This window comes from Meriones unguiculatus, chromosome 7 (assembly GCF_030254825.1).
Source record: "Meriones unguiculatus strain TT.TT164.6M chromosome 7, Bangor_MerUng_6.1, whole genome shotgun sequence".
NCBI classification, from domain to species: domain Eukaryota; kingdom Metazoa; phylum Chordata; class Mammalia; order Rodentia; family Muridae; genus Meriones; species Meriones unguiculatus.
The window spans coordinates 89,741,802-89,758,265 of record NC_083355.1 but is presented as its reverse complement, the minus strand read 5'-3'; the positions used below and the strand labels follow the sequence as shown (position 1 = coordinate 89,758,265).

Sequence of the window (16,464 nt, the reverse complement as noted above, 5' to 3'; positions counted from 1 at the left end):
AACAGCCCAGATGCCCCTCAACTGAAGAATGGATGCAGAAATTGTGGTACATCTATACAATGGAGTATTACTCAGCAATGAAAAGTAAGGAAATCATGAAATTTGCAGGTAAATGGTGGGACCTGGAAAGGATCATCCTGAGTGAGTTGTCCCAGAAGCAAAAAGACACACACGGTATATACTCACTCATATAAACATACAACATAGGATAAACCCACTAAAATCTGTACATCTAAACAAACTAACCAAAAGAGAGGACCCTAACTAAAATGTTCAATACCCATCCTGAAAGGCAAAGAGGATGAACATCAGAAGAAGAAGAAAACAGGAAACAACCTAGAAACCTGCCACAGAGGGCCTCTGAAAGCCTCTGCCCTGCAGACTATCAAAGCAGATGCTGAGCCTGATGGCCAACTGGCGAGCAGAGTGAATGGAATTTTATGTAAGAAGTAGGAAATAGCAAGAGCTGGAGAGGACAGGAACTCCACAAGGAGAGCAACAGAACAAGAAATTTTGAACACAGGGAACTTCCCAGAGACTCATACTCCAACCAAGGACTATTCATGGAGATAACCTAGAACCCCTGCACAGATGTAGCCCATGGCAGTTTAGTGTCCAAGTGGGTTACATAGTGATGGGAAGAGGGACTGCCTCTGACATAAACTGATTAGCCTGCTCTTTGAACACCTCCCCCTGAGGGGGGAGCAGCCTTACCAGGCCACAGAAGAAGACAATGCAGCCATTCCTGATGTGATCTGATAGACTAAGATCAGAAGGAAGGAGAGGAGAACCTCCCCTATCAGTGGACTTGGGGAGGAGCATGGATGCAGAAAGGGGAGGAAGGGTAGGATTGGGAGGGGAGGAGGGAGGGGCTTATTGGGGGGATACAAAATGAATAAAGTGTAATTAATAATAATAAAAAAGAAAAAAAATTAAAAATAAAAGATTTCACTATCAGAAGACCTCTGGGTAGAAAGGCTGAGTAACTTAGCACTGAGTATCTTTTTGGTGCTGTATCTCTGAAGAACTATTAAGAATACAACCTTAGGTATATCTGTTTTGGGAATTCGGGTCACGTAAAAATGTTTTACTGTCACATGGTCATATGTCTTGGCATAAAATAAAGTCTGGGTTGGTTTTTTGAAAAAAAAAATAATTAAAAAAAAAAGAATTCAGGTTTGGAACGGAAACATCCACGCCTCATGACCTTAGGAGGTTTCTAAAAGGACCCAGCATCTTAGACCAGGACTCCTCACCCTGGCCAACCCAGGTGGACTCCGCATGATAACCCTTCATGCTTTTCCAAAGCGCATTTGAAGAAGGATTTGCCAAACTCATCAAGAGTATCCCAGAATACTCACAGCAATAATGTATGCTATGCTCAGAAGGCAGCTTAAAAGGAAGGATTCTGGGAATAACTGGAACAATGGCAACATCATTGGGAGCATCAAAGAAGTCCATCTATCCCAAGGTCACTGCTTTGAACAGAGCAAAATCCGTGCATTGTAAAACTGATTTTTTTTTTTTAAGACTCACTAGCAGCAGCAACTGTGTCCGTTTCTGCTGTGACCACTACAGGAAGACAGGCACCGCGCTGAGAACGCCCTCTGAGCAGGTGCTGGAGCTCCTGTTATAAATTGCAGCCCATCCTTACAAACTGGATGTCATTCAACACAGGGCTCCCGGGGCAGCTGTAAATTACAGCAGATCCTCGCATCGACCACGGGGGATTGACCTGGGCATTCTGCTCAGAAAATGGGAAAGTTGTTAATCAAACACCGAAACCGTGGGCTAGCAGAAAGGAAACACTTTCAGAGCAGGACCAGACCTAGCAGCTACAATGAGGACGGGGCTGAGAATTAAAGAACAGGGCCTGCAACAGAGCGAGGGTGGTACAACGAGCCAGCCTCCTGCCTCACCTCTGAACGTGCTCCTCCTCAAGAGGAGAGCACAGCCTGAAAGGACCCGTTCTACCCTGCAGATAAAAAGTTCATTGTCACCTGTCAGGCCAGTGAAGAATGCCTTCATTACATTTATAACATACCCTGCAAGCCAGTCAACAAGGCACAGACGTGTTTGTTCCTGAATATATATATATAATATATATATAATGATAATTTATTGAGAGCCTATTACCACTGAGAGCTAAACCAGCATAGGATCAAAGCAGCAACATTACCCAATTTGGCATGGACGAACTACACTGTCCATAGAACGAATGGGAAACTTCTAACAAGATTTTTAATGCCCCCTTCATTTGTCATGTGTGTCTTCCTACAAAAATGGGTCCCATCCGACTCTCAAGTCTGCAGTGTCACCCCGCCTCACTCTCTGTGAGCGCACATGGAGATCACTGTGTTTGTGGTTTCCGGATAAAAAGTTCTAAGAAAACAGAGTCCCCGACGAGTCCTTCACGCTACCAATGAATACACTGTGATCAACAGCGCTTATTGGGCCCTGTAAATTATTGCTAGAATTTATTGTTTGTTTATACTATATCACATAGCGCGACTCACTTGATCTTTTTAGCAGCCTGGCAGTGTGGGCGTCCTGACCCCCAGTTTACAGGCGAGAGGAAATGAATCATACAGAGGTCCACAACCTGGCCAAAGTCACAGCAGCACTAAGTGCTTGGGGTACAGTTCAATTCTCCATCATATAAAAATGCCTGAAAGACGGCTGTGGTCTGTATCCGCAACGGCCCCCAGAGGCCTATGTATTAAAGGCTCAGGTTCTCAGGCTGTGGGAGGTGATAAAACCTTTAAGAAGTGGGGCCTAGTGGATAAAGTTAGGCAAGATTCAATAAGGAAATATAAATATCTTATAAGCCCCTAAAACACTTGGAAATTAATTTTTCAGGCAGAAGGAGTTTATGCCTCACTGGGAACAACTGTCACTGCCATGACACAGAGGGGAAAAAAAAAATCGAGAGACCAAGATGATGATAGCGAAGGAGAGGGGGGACTCACACACGAGCTCTTGTCGCTGCTGATCTCACTCAGAAAGTAGAGACTTCCGGGTGAGATGGCAGTGTAAGAAGCCTGCTCCACGTGACCCTGTGAAGGAGAAGCAGCAGGATGGGTGAAGAGACGGTTTCAAACAGGTAAAGAGAAGCAGAGCTTCATAAATCCACAAAGGTGGTAATGCACTACCTCACAAGCATAAGGATGCACAACGCAGGCTAGAGGAACTAACGGGAACAGGGCTCTGCCAGTGCAGTCAGGCCTCCAGAAGGTAAATCAGACATCCCTGACAGGCACGCCGACCCTCAGGACAAGCCCACAGGCTTCACGAGTCTCGACCCCAGGTGTTTTGCTGAGACATGGATTCCTCCAGTGGACAGGCCAGCAGCAGAAAGGAATCACACTGTGTCACCCTGACTCAAAGGGCAATGGCATGGCGCCTGCCATTTTGAAAGGCACTTGTCTGAAACTGAGCTACTCTGGGGGCATGAGAATGGGCGACAATCACCAGTCTCAGGGCTGAATTTAAGCTACAACCTAGCACCAGTATGAGAGGCGACCTCTATTTTTGCCTCCTAGGCAGCAAGACCCTCCGTTCAGTCAGTCAAGTGTGCAGAGACAGGTGAGCACACCCTCAGTTTTCATCAGGAGTAGATCTCATCAATTAAGACTAATACCGGAGTTTGGCAGTGTTGAAAGCACAGAGATAGGTCCTCGGGTTTGCGACCCATCCAGATCTCAAGCTAAGGTTACTTACACATTCACAATGCACTGGGGATACACCCCAATGGAGGGCCTCAGCTTCCCTAGGTAGCAAAAGCTGGAGAGTTGGGAAAAGATGAAACAGCAGATCCAGTTTTCAGGTTACAAAGCAAAAGACACTGCTATGAAAGAAAGGAAAGCTACCACAGTGAAGACAGCTCTGGCAGACATCAGACATCTGACATGTACAGCCTCACCACCCACATAAGCCACAGGAAAGACAACAGTCCCCAAACCCAACTGAACCCCACCAAGCACAGAACCAGCAGTATCCAGCTTTTAAGGTCCCAGAAGGAAGTGACTCTGATGTTTACTCTTTTTCTTTTTTTCTCTCTTTTTTCTTTATCTCTGTACTTTTCCATTCTTTGCATTGCACTTTAGACAGTATGTTTATTCTATCCTGTTTAAAAAAAAGAAAAAAAAAAAAGATGCACCAACCAAGCATCATGCATGGAGAGGTCCCAGGCCCCCTGCTCAGAAGCAGCTGATAGGCAGCTCAGTCTCCCTGTAGGTCACCTAGTAAGGGGAGCAGGGGCTGTCTCTGACATGAACTCTGTTGCCTGCTCCTCGATTACCTCCCTGGGCAAGGCAGCCTTCCCAGGAAAAGGATGCAGACAGTCCTGAAGAGACCTGATAGTCTAGAGTCAGTTGTAAGGAAGGAGGGCTCCACCTTTCTGAGGACTAGGGGATAGGGATGGGGGGAGGCGGAGGAGACCAGGAGGAGATGAGAAAGGAGGCTATGATTGGGATATAAAATGAATAAATTAATAAAAAACATACTCTCATTTTTTATTCTTCTTCATATATAAGTGTATGGAAAAGTGTAATTTTTACACATTTTCTTTTTTTTTCTATTTGACCATTTTATTTTCTCTACCATAGTTGTAGGAATATTTTGACCTTATCTTAACAGTTTGTTCAGTTTTTATTTAGTTTTTTGTTGTTGTTGTTGTTGTTTTGCTGTTGTTTTACTTTTTTAAAATGTATCATGATTTTATTTTTTATTCTCCTTCTTACATCTATTTAATTTTTTAAGCTGTCTTATTATTGGGAAACTATTTTCTTCACTTTTATCTTTTGTAGTCTGTTGTTCTCCTTTTCTCTCAGTAACACCCTTCTCCTTTCCCTTCTTCCTTGCATTTCTTTAACTTGCTTTCTCCTCTACGTTCTCCTCTTTCTATGCCTTCTTCCTTTAGCTCATTCACTTATTTTTTTCCACACTTACTCTAAAGAATTCATAACATCATGGTACAGTCTACACTAGTTTTCCCATTTTCTGGATTGTGGTTCTTGGTGAGAAAAAAGCAATTTTAAGAGCATTCTTACATCTTGTATAATTTGATGGGCTATTAGAATCATGAAGACATGGCAATCATGGCTATATTTACAATACCTGAATACACAAACACATGCTCACATAACTGATATGAAAGTAAAATATGAACTAGTTGGAAAGAAAAGGGGGCAACAGGAGTAGGAAGGGGATAAGAGAGGCTGATTGAGGCTAACATGGTCAAAAAACAATACAAACATGTATGAAAGTGTCAAAGTAATAAATAAAAATGTGTAAGTCATGGCACACAAATGCAAGAATCATGAAAAACTGAGACAACACTGAAAGATTATAACACCCCACTCACTGAGTACAAATACTCAGAAACAGACAGAATGCCAGGTGAATATTTCAAAAGTCTGCTGGTAAAAGTAATCCAAGACCCTCAAAGAATATACAAACAAGCACTTGAATTCTACCTAGGACCTGGGGAAGAAAGACAGCAGGACAGAAGAAGAGGTAGGCAAAACGGGCAAATTCTCAGTATTGTGGATGAAGAAGTCAACAGCACAGAAAAAAAGTTCAGTATGAAAAGCCAGATTTAGAAAATATGCATAAGTACTGAGAATTAAAAAAAAACTCATTGAACTGAATCGAAAACACAGCAGAAACAGACTCAACTGAGAAGAAACTCTGTAATGGATGGAGGACAGGGTTATGCTCAAACATCGATAAGGAACAATAAATAAATAAATAACAATACCCAAGAACTAAGGGAGAAGAGCAAAATTCTAAACCTGTAAATCCACGGGATAAAAAAAAAATGGCACTGAGTTTTAAAATTAAGGCAATACAGAATATAGTCAATGAAATCACAGCAGAAAAGTTCCCCAAATATAGAGCAAGAACTGGACACTGATCGTGGTCACTGTTTTATTGCTTTGAAGAGAAATCATGACCGAGACAACTCTTCCAAAATGAAGTATTTAACTGGGGGCTTGCTTACAGTTTCAGAGGTTAGCCCATTATTAACATGGCAGGGGGCATGGCAGTAGGCAAGCCTGGTGCTGGAGAAGTAGCTGAGAGCTACATTCTGATCCACAGGCCAAGAGAGAGACTCCGGGCTTGCCACGGGCTTTTGATACTTCAAAACACCCCCTTAATAACACACCTCCAACAAGGCTACAATTCCTAATCCTTTTAATCCTTTCAAATGTTGCTACTCCCCGGAGGCTGTATGAGCCTACAGAGGCCATTCTTATACAAACCTCCACAACACCCAAACACAAAAGGCATTTAGAACCTAAAACAGATATAAAAGTCTCTCCATGACATACTATAATCAAAATATCCAAAAGACAAAGCAAAATTGTTTTTTTCTCTCTCTCCTCCCAGTGTGTGTGTGTGTGTGTGTGTGTAAAGGAAAAATAACAACTCAATTTGTCTACAGAGTAAAATACATCAAAATAATGTATCCTTCCTGGCAAGTTTTTGTGTCAACTTGACAAAAGCTGGAGTCATCGGAGAGGAGGGAGCCTCAATTGAGAAAATGTCTGCACAAGATCAGGCTGTAGGCAAGCCTGTAGAGCATTTTCTTAATTAGCAATTGATCTGAGAGGGCCCAGCTCATTGTGAGCAGGCTGAATAAGCCATGGGAAGCAAGCCAGCAAGCAGCTCTCCTCCATGGCTTCTGCATCAGCTTCTGCCTCCAGGTTCCAGCCCTGTTTGAGTTCCTGTCCTGATTTCCTTCGATGATGAATGACGACTTGGAAGTGCAAGTGAAATAAACCCTTTTCTCCTCAAGTTGCTTTTTTGGTCGTGGTGTTTCATCACAGCAACAGGAATCCTTCCCTTGGGTGGAGCCCTGATTCCTTAATGATCCTCTCCTAGGTGCCATCTCTTAAAGGTCATCTCATACTGCTACACCAAGCTTCCAGCATCTGCACCTCTGGGGGACACACTCACCTCATGTCCAAACCACAGTCATACTACTGCTATAGGCTCTTCACCAAATGCTGGGGAGAGGTGACCGGCTCTACTGGTTTATCACCTATTCCTACAGAGAAAACCATTCCAAGACTCAATGACTTAAAAAGCATTTCGGTTTCTGGGGTCAGGAACCCAGGACGATAAGGCTGCTTCTCGTTCAGGGGCTCCGTGTCGGGGGACTGCTTTCAGATTCGTCGATAACTGGGAGGATTGGCAGAACTCCCGGAGTATTGCTCATGGGCCATGATCCATCACAGATAAGCACAAGAGCAACATCAGCACCTTTTACTCTTGCTGGACAGAGAAGCAAGTACAAGCTTTCTACCACAGACGGCCACAGTGAGGATAGAATTTCGCTCCTTCCAGTATCCCACTGTGACTAACCAGGAATGCTCACTGCAAACCCCAGGTCCAGATGGGTAAACTGGGGATGGGGTGGGGGGAAGCAACTATTTTACATCTTTTGTCTCAAGTTTATCCTACCTCAGACTCCCAAGTAGAGAGAACCGGGTGTTTAGCATACTTACTATTCTAGCACACTGAATGGCTCCAATCCCTTTGGAACTATCCTCCCCTCTACACCCAAACTTCCACCTGCCAACAAAGAGCCAGTGCTGCAAGCAGGCATCTCTGAGCGCTGTGTTCTAGCCTCCACTGGCAGCTCTTTCCCACAATGTCACATGGGGTCACAGTCAGGCAGTAGGTCCAGCCTGTGTCGTCTGGAGCCTTGACGACACAGACCTTGTCTGGAGGGTACCAGCGAGGAAGGCTCACTTGGATGGCTATTGGCTGCAAGTTCCTCACCATATGGGCTGAATGTCCTTAACAGATGACAGCTGGCTTTCCCTGCAGTGAGTGATCCAAGACAGTAAGAGCATACCCAAAATGGAAGCTGGAGTCTTTAATGAACTAATCTTGGAGTGACACACCATCACTGCCGCCATATGCTACTGCACACAGACCAACCCTAGTAGAGTGGATATTAACCACCTGAAGCCCAGGAGTCAGGAATGATGGGGAATCACATCAAAGGGTGCCTAACATCTTTCACCCCCTTGTTCCAACAACTCACTCCTCCTGAGCGCAATACACACAAGCCTCTCCCATGGTTCACCAAAGCCTCATTCTTTATCAGTTCTAATAGATCCTCATCCTCTTGATTGGATCTCAATACAGAGCCCTCTCTGACCTTGTCCCTGGCATATGGCTCCTGAATGAGGTTCCTTGGACTTTAAGGCATTTACAACTGAAGGGCCAAGCTGCCTGTGTACACTTCCCCGACTCTCCCCCACCACTGACAACAGTGGGTCAAACAAAGGAGATGCTTTAGAAACAGTCACAGAGCAGAAATGTAGGACACATGTAGGAGATCAACTATGGCTTGAAGCCAAGCAAACATAGGCCCTTGATCGTGTCTAAGACTCCACGACACTCAGCACGACCGCCTGACTTTTGGTCTTGCTGTCTTCCTCATCCTCCCTGAACGGTAGCAAGGTTCCTGCATCACCTTCTCAGGCTTCTACTCGCTGAGGCTCAGATACCAAAAGGACACTTGGTTTTGTTCCTGCCGTGGCCCTTGTATTTCCAGCTCATGGTTTTCCTTCACGTCCACCTGTTCTGTGAATCCTTTTGGTTGGCCACACAAGGTAGGTATCCATGCATCTCTTTGGGGTCGGCTTTTCTTCTCCTTTGGTTTACGCTGAACTCCTCTGCTCCTGTACTTCCAGGAACCTTACTATCTGCCTGAGGGGCTATAAGATATACCACCCCATCACATTTGATGGTCTTTGTCTGCAAAACTGCACTTGCACACTCATCTTTGATGTCTAAGATCTTAAGACTTTACAGCCATGTTCTTCTTTGCAGCTTGCTTTACTAAATGGGACCTCCCTGGCTGCTGTCATGGCTCAGAAGCCATTTCTTAGTTATAAATCAGGTACCATGATGTGCTGGCTAGTCTTGGGTCAACTTCACACAAACTAGAGTTATCAGAAAGGAGAACGCTCCAGAAAAACACCTCCATAAGATCTGGCTGTAAGGCATTTTCTTAATTAGTGATGAATTCAGGTGGGCTCAGCCTATTGTAGGTGGTGCTATCCCTGAGCTTGTGGTCCCGGTTTCTATTAAAAAAAAAAAAAAAAAAAAAAAAACAGGCTGAGTGAGCCATGGAAAGCAAGCCTGTAAGCAGCACCCCTCCACGGTCTCTGCATCAGCTCCTGCCTCCAGGACCCTGCCCTGTTTTAGTTCCGGAACCTGACCTCCATGGATGATGACATGGATGTCACAATGATATGGAAGTGTAAGCTGAATGAACACTTTCCTCTCCAGATTGCTTTGGTCATTGTGTTTTGTTGCAGCAATAGATATCATAACAAAGACCCATGGGAGAGGCCAGGCATCTTTTGATGAGCAAGGCTTGGCTCCTTCTCTTTTTCCTTTATCTATCTATCCATCCATCCATCCATCCATCCATCCATCTATCTACCTATCTCTTTCTAACATGAGACAGAGTCAAGGTATGTAGCTGAGACTGGCTTTGGATTCCTGAGTCTCCTGCCACAGCCTCTCATAGTTGAGATTACAGGCAGGCACCATGGCACCTGGCCCATCCTTGTTAACTGTTCTGCCTCTGGCATCTGTCTGTCTTCTCGACATTCTACTGCAAGTGCCAGGAAGGAGGAAAAAAAAATAAATAGCAATTTAATTTTTCTGTTTCCCTCACTGCATCACCCTGTCCGGCAGGCACAGTTCCTCTTTTCCACATGACAGTGAGTGACGGTGCTGCTAATTATCTTTTGCCAGTACATATAAGAAATCCTCCTTTTTCCCATTCCCTTTAAGATTTCCCAGGCATTCTTCTCAAGATCTATACTTCAAAGTGCTGAATTCAAAGTTTCTACCTGGCACCTTCCTCAGTCCTCCGCACTGCTTTGCTATTGCAAAGCAGTATCCTGTTCAAAGCCACTTTCACATTTCTGTTTTTTTGTCACATCACACCGCATTTCTGGTACTGAAGCCTATATGCATTATAGGCTAATATGGAAGAAATTACCCACAAAACTCAGAACTTGCTCAGCAAACATTTACTGCCTCATAGAGTTTACCGAGATCTGAAATTGGTCACCCCATAGGTGGGGGACTGGAGGCTGTGATCAAGCTCCTGGCACTTCCTGTGCCACTTGGACCCCACAAAGGGAAGATCTATGACCAGGCTCAATCATATGGTTCCTGGACAACTTCAGCTTTTTTTAAATTAGCAGATGATCCTCTCTTGGTATATTTCCTAACTGTCTTCCCAACATGGCGGTTGGCTTTGCACACAGGGGGACGAGCCAAGGGAGGCCGTGCAAAATGGAATCCTCGAGACTTAATAACCTCATCTTAGAAATGATGCTCAGTCATTCCTGGAATCTTCTGTTTATGAAGGGCATGAATGCAAGGAGCTGGGGAGGGAAGGGGCTACCACATTTCCTGTGTGGAGGTCTAACAGAACAACAGATGGCGACCACTTCTTATAACAGAATGTCCGGTTCTGTGATAAATGCCTGGAGCAATCACCTCTAGATACCCTGGGAGAGATAGGCACCCCAAAGAGGCTTCATTTAGGGCCTAAGGAACACTGAGTTTCCTCATAAAAGAGCCTCCACCTGTGGGAGAATCACCATTCCTGTCTCCTTAGGTGTCCATAACCAACCTGCCTGACAGTCTTTCCAGCCTCAACGCCCTTCCCAACGGCACATACGGAATGATTTCATGCAATATCAATATTTTGGGGAGGACACATGACCCTTTAATAGACAAATCAAAACCATAATGGCAGATGATGGAAGCTACCCCCGGAAATGTCCTTTCTGAAAGTGGAACTCCACTTAAGGGGAAAAAAACAAAAACGTAAGATGACGAAGGATGCGATAAAGCATGGCTGGGTGACAAAGGCAAGGGGTGAGGGCCTGCCCTGACTCAGTAAAGCACACAGCACACAGCCCTTCAGCTGGAGGGTGAGGATTTAAACAAGAAGGGAGGAAGAAAGACCTGCAGAAAGAAATGCTAACTCAAGGACCCTTCACATGCAATAGATGCAAGGCTAGATGGAAAATAGGTCGGGCAAGCACACCGGTATGTTAAAAGCTATTTTCTTTTTCTCTTATAAGAGTAATGCCATTGCATTATAAAAACCTGTACAACGTGAATAAGTATAAGAAAAAATACAAATAGCCCATGACTCCAAGTACCAGAAATAAACGCTGATTAGCTCATAGACTTTCCATTTAGGCTGATATATGAATGATGGGAGAAGCTAGGGAATAGATAAGGGCATAACTTTAGAAATGGTTCCATGTTTTTTTATGAACAGAAAATTAAAATATAAATTTGATCACATACAGGTAGTTTGTTTTTATGGTTTCTGTTCTATGAAAAAAAAAGATTTGAGATGGAAAATAAAGTTCCTCTGGAATTCTTTTACTCAGAGAAAAATATATTTCCCACTATTACCATGCGCTGGCTTTCTTGGAAACACTTGTTGAAATCAAATACGTTTTTACTGCCCCTGATCTAAAAGTTCATAGGTAAGGATCAGAACTTATCTAGACAATTCCCTGCCAGTGAGCGTTTACGCTGCTCATTTCCCACAGCCAGGAGCAGGGCTCTGCAGGGCACCGTGTGAACTCAGCTCCACACACTGGCCCATCGTTTCCTCAGGGTGAAGTTGTAGAATTAGATGCACTATGCCAAAGATGCTTACTTCCCTCAGGGCTGAGAGTGTGGCTTGGTGGTAGAGCACTTGCCTAGCGTGCACAAGGTCCTGGGTTTGATCCCCGGTGCTGAAAAGACATTTACTTTCAGGGGATCGCTGTGCCTAATGTTTTGTCATTAGCGTTATACTATTAATGGGTCAGACCAACGAATACTCACCCGAAGAGAAGAAAAATGGTTTCTGCCACTGCCCCCTTCATCATCACTTTGTACTTTGTCTCCCCTCTGAAGAGTCATGTTTCTCATCCTTGTGGATTATGCATCTTGGTTCCAGAGGTGCTTGCTGCTTCTGTGCTGATCTGTAAGTGCTCGGCCAACCCACTACCAAGATGCACCACCCAATCAGATTGCTCAGGAGAAAAGACTTAGCGGAACATAAGTTAGAACCCACAGGATTTGGAAACGGTTGAGCCAGGTTCAAGTAAGTGTTCCTGAATTTGAACTTCAGACATTTCCTGCACTGTGAGGGATACCTGCCCCTAACTTGGAAAGGCACACAACTACTATCCAGCTGACAATACTGATAGTTCAAACACCAAAGTGAAAACAGTGGTTCCGCCATACTGAAGACTCCTCACTGAGAAAGCGGTTCCCACCCCCGAATCTGAGTTACCTGTTAGAACTGCCCAGTATCAATGAATTCAGACGTAGGAATTTTGTTTTGTTTGGGGTTTGTTTTATTGCTGCTATTATTTATTCTTGGTGAGCCCTTCCCCCACCCTGTGTGTGGGGGGGGGGGACAGAGAGAGAGAGAGAGAGAGAGAGAGAATGAGAGAAAGTAAGTTTGGGTATGTGTCACTGAGTAGCTCATGCTGGTCTCTAACTCACTATGTAGCCCAGGCTGGCCCCCAACTTGCAATGCTCCTGCTTTAGCTTCCTAAATACTTGGATTACATGCATGCACCATCATATCCTCTTAGGCTTTTCCTTTCTTTCTTTCTTTCTTTCTTTTTTTTCGGTTTGGTTTGGTTTAGTTTGGTTTGGATTTTTGAGGCTGCAAAGGTGACTCCAAAAGAGGCAGCAGAGCTTAAGGAAACACCAAATGTGTTTAAACCCCCAGGTCTGAACACTGCTGACTTGGCCCTTCATCTGCCAATGCTCTCTGCCCTTTGGTTCAAAGTTACCTAACCCAAGCATCTATCCCTTCCTGGAGGTAACCTACTACATCCTACAACTGTCTGCCATGGAAGCAGAAACACACACACACACACACTGTACCATACTTCAGCCCGCCCTCTTCTGTTAGAATACTGTAGGTTAGGTGATTTATAAACAGTAGAAGTTAAGTTTGTTCACAGTTCTGAGGGCTGGCAAGGCCAAAGCCACAGCAGCAGCTCCTGGTGAGGGCCTTTGTGTTGCACTGAACACGGTAGAAGGGCATGCAAGCATGTCAGTCAGAGAGAAGGGGTGGGACTCAAGCCAAGGGCTTACTGATTCTACCAGGATCTAATTCCCAGATCCAGAGGTAGCCCTTCCAAGATAGCAGTAGTCATTCATTACCATTAAGATTCTACATCTTAAGCCCATCACATTGACATCTCGGAGGGGACATTCAAACCAGAACCTCCCAACTCAATAATGCAGTTCCACCAGGAAGGGTGAGGGTTAATGCCTGGCACATCTGCTCCTGCCAGCATCCTTCCAGTCTGTTCCCCCAGCATCCAGAGCGAGATCCTAATGATGTCCTGCATGCTTGTCTTGTAGGCAGATTCCTAAGAGAATCCAATGTGTTCCACGTACTGTTGTGGCTTCAGTGAGCAATGGCCCCCCACGCCCTGCCGTATGCTCACATGCGTGATCACTTGGCCCCTGGTTTGTGGTGCTAACTAGGGAGGCTGCGAGGTCTTGAGGAACAGCTTCACTGGAGGAAATATGTCATTGGGGGGTGGGCTTTGCTTCCCGATCCTGCTACCATACTCAAGCTGTCCCTGCCATTCCGGACTCTAACTCCCATCAACTGTAAGCGAAAGCAAACTTGTTCTTCTAGAATTTGCTCTTGGTCACAGCATTTTAGCTCAGTAAACAAAAACATGACTATGATGTGTCATATGTGGAATTCTCCCAACGAAAGCACACGCTTCTAAAGCAAGAATAGGTGAAGGAAAATATCCATTAGGTGTGGTGGACCAATACTGAGGAGGCTGAGGCAGAAGGATCACTGTGAGTTTACAGTTAGGCTGGTGTAGGCTTAGATTTTTCAAACATCTACTTTATTTAAGGTTCTTAAAAGCCTCTACCTCCCTTCCCATGCCCGGACCTTAGGAAGGAGATTAGTAGGGAAGGGGGCTATAGACCTCTTTTAGTTACTTCCCGCTGATTAGAGTCATTGGGTTCTTTGGGGATATGATACTGGCAGCAAAAGTGTCGAGACTATGCCCTGGCACAAGTCTGCTAATGTGGCAAAGCAGCAAGAAAAGTTCTTCGAAAACCAGCAAAGTGATGTAAAGCGTAGCCATGCAAAAAGTGTTGTCTCACTGTCTGTGAGTTTCTATTTATCCCTTCTCAGAGTCCATAGGAGGATGTTTTCCAGCTCAAAAAACCACGCCCCTAGTACAAGGTAGTTTCCAGCTGACAAACAGCACAAGCTTTTTCACAAGGGGCTGTCTTATGGGTGCTGTTTTCCAAGGGGGGGGAACATTCTCACATGCCACCCTAGGGACCAGGGCAAAAACACATATTCATATGACCCAACTGAGTTTCCAAAGAAACCAGAAACTTCCACTTCAGCCTGAGCTTTGTAGTGAGACCCTGTCTCAAAAGAAGGAAAAAAAAGAAAGGAAGGAAATGGAAGGGAAGGGAAAGACAAAAGAAAAGAAAAGGAAAACATTTCCTCAGAGGTTTAACATAACCTGAGAGTAACAAAGACTATCAAAAAGGTCTTACAGGAGGTTATTATTAGTGAGTACAGAGCTATTGTTTGGGGTGATGATGAGTTTTGAAAATGGTGGTGATGGCTGAAAAAAAAAATTGGTTTCAATGTCCCCTCCAAGACTTATGCTAAACATAGTTACCAATGTGACGGTCTTAAGTTGTCCAATGCAATGGTCTTAAGATAGAGAATCTTAAAGGCACTAAGAGACTAATACTGCTTTCCAGGCAGTGAATTACTTCTGGTGAGGAAGAAGTTCCCAATAGCAGCATGGCTTGAGTCCCTCCCCTTCTCTCTGACTCTCTTGCCTGCCCTTCTACCATGTTCAGTGCATCATGAAGGCGCTTACCTGATGCTGGCACTTTGGTCTTGGCCTTGTTGGCCTTCAGAATTATGAGAAAAATGAACTTTTATTGTTAATAAATTACCCAGCCCACAGTATTCTAATAAGGGATAATGGACTAAACTAATTAATGTCCAAAATTAATGCCAACTACACCAGGCACTAAAATGGCCCTCTAGCTGCCATCTTGCATCCCACATGGGTGCTTATTTTCAGTGGCCCTGCCAGAGACACCCTAAGTGTGAACCCTAGTTCCACACATGGTCCATTTCTTCTCCAACAAGATGTAACTATTATGAACAAGGAAAAACTCTCCAAACTGCAGGCACGCATGCACATTAGTGGGAAAGGAACTGTTCATAGACAGATGAAAGGGGTTCATGGAACAGCCACAGCAGACGATAAGAACCTCAGGCCTCCTTTAAAAAGTCGGGTGACAATATCTCTGGTGCTGAACAGGGGGTGTGCTCACAAAGCAAGGAACTGTGCTCCACTTGAACAACTCTAAGGTTCAGGCATTGCTGGTGGCAAACACCTTCCTGCCAAAGGCTATGCTGAAATGAAGCAGCTGACAGGAAAGTGAGGTGCGGGTAGTCTGACTAGAGGAGGAATGGCTGAAGCTCTAGCCAAGCAGTCAGTGGACAGAAAACAGCACTTGCCACTTGAGAGAAGGATGGTGATGATGACATTCTAGATCCTGTGGAGACTGCTGATAAGGCTCCTAAGACCTAGGCACTGAATCGGGGCAACTTCTGAAGGATATGAAACAGGCAGGAGTTACTGGGCCTGCTATTTCATATCATGCCCTCTCCTTAAACTGCTTTTGTGTTGTGGCTCTGATAAAATCTAGGTCTCCAATATTTTTAAGCCCCAACCCCCTGGATTCTGCAGATGTGTATACACAATTCCTTCTTTGTGATAAATGAAGCTGAAGAAGCTGGGAATAAGGTTTGAGAAAAGGTTAATAAAATTCTCTGCCTAGTAAAAGAAAAATGCTTAATGGTTATAATATATCAAAAACGTTATTATAATGCACCAAAAATGTTGAATTGCATCCTTTGCCTGGGTGAGTTGTATTCTAGTGAATTATGTCTCAATAAACTTTTTAAAATCCCCTCACTGCAGAATAAAAATGGTGGTTAAAGTGTAGCCTGGGCAGCGCTAATCCACAGAATGATAATATTTAATTCCTCTTTCAGGGGTTCTCCTTCACTCATTTTCTCATTGCCTAAAATACAGGAGTAAGAGTGCTTATTGATTGGTACCCTGTGTTTCTGTGCTCAGCAGGAAGCCAGGGTTTATAAACTGAGTGGTACAGGGAAACAAATAAGCAATTTCTTGGGCCAGCTCCCGGGGTTAAGAATATTTAAAGACTATTTGAGGGCTCAGATATTGGCAGAGTCACTAAGTTCTGTTTCGCAGCAGGGCAAGTGTTCGATCTAACTGAAGCGCAGGCTGGCACATACAGGAAGCACCAGGAAGCAGCTATCAGGCTTATTTCTAAATCATG

At 44.5% G+C, this 16,464-nt stretch overlaps 1 protein-coding gene and 1 pseudogene across 17 annotated transcripts in view; one reads left to right on the top strand and one right to left on the bottom strand.

Annotated features, from left to right (window-relative positions):
- The window catches only part of Rgs6 (regulator of G protein signaling 6), a 509,370-nt gene that overhangs the window by 437,537 nt on the left and 55,369 nt on the right, over positions 1-16,464 (bottom strand). The gene's annotated exons all lie outside the window — the stretch shown is intronic.
- Positions 14,115-15,686, top strand: LOC110558859 (transcription factor BTF3-like; annotated as a pseudogene).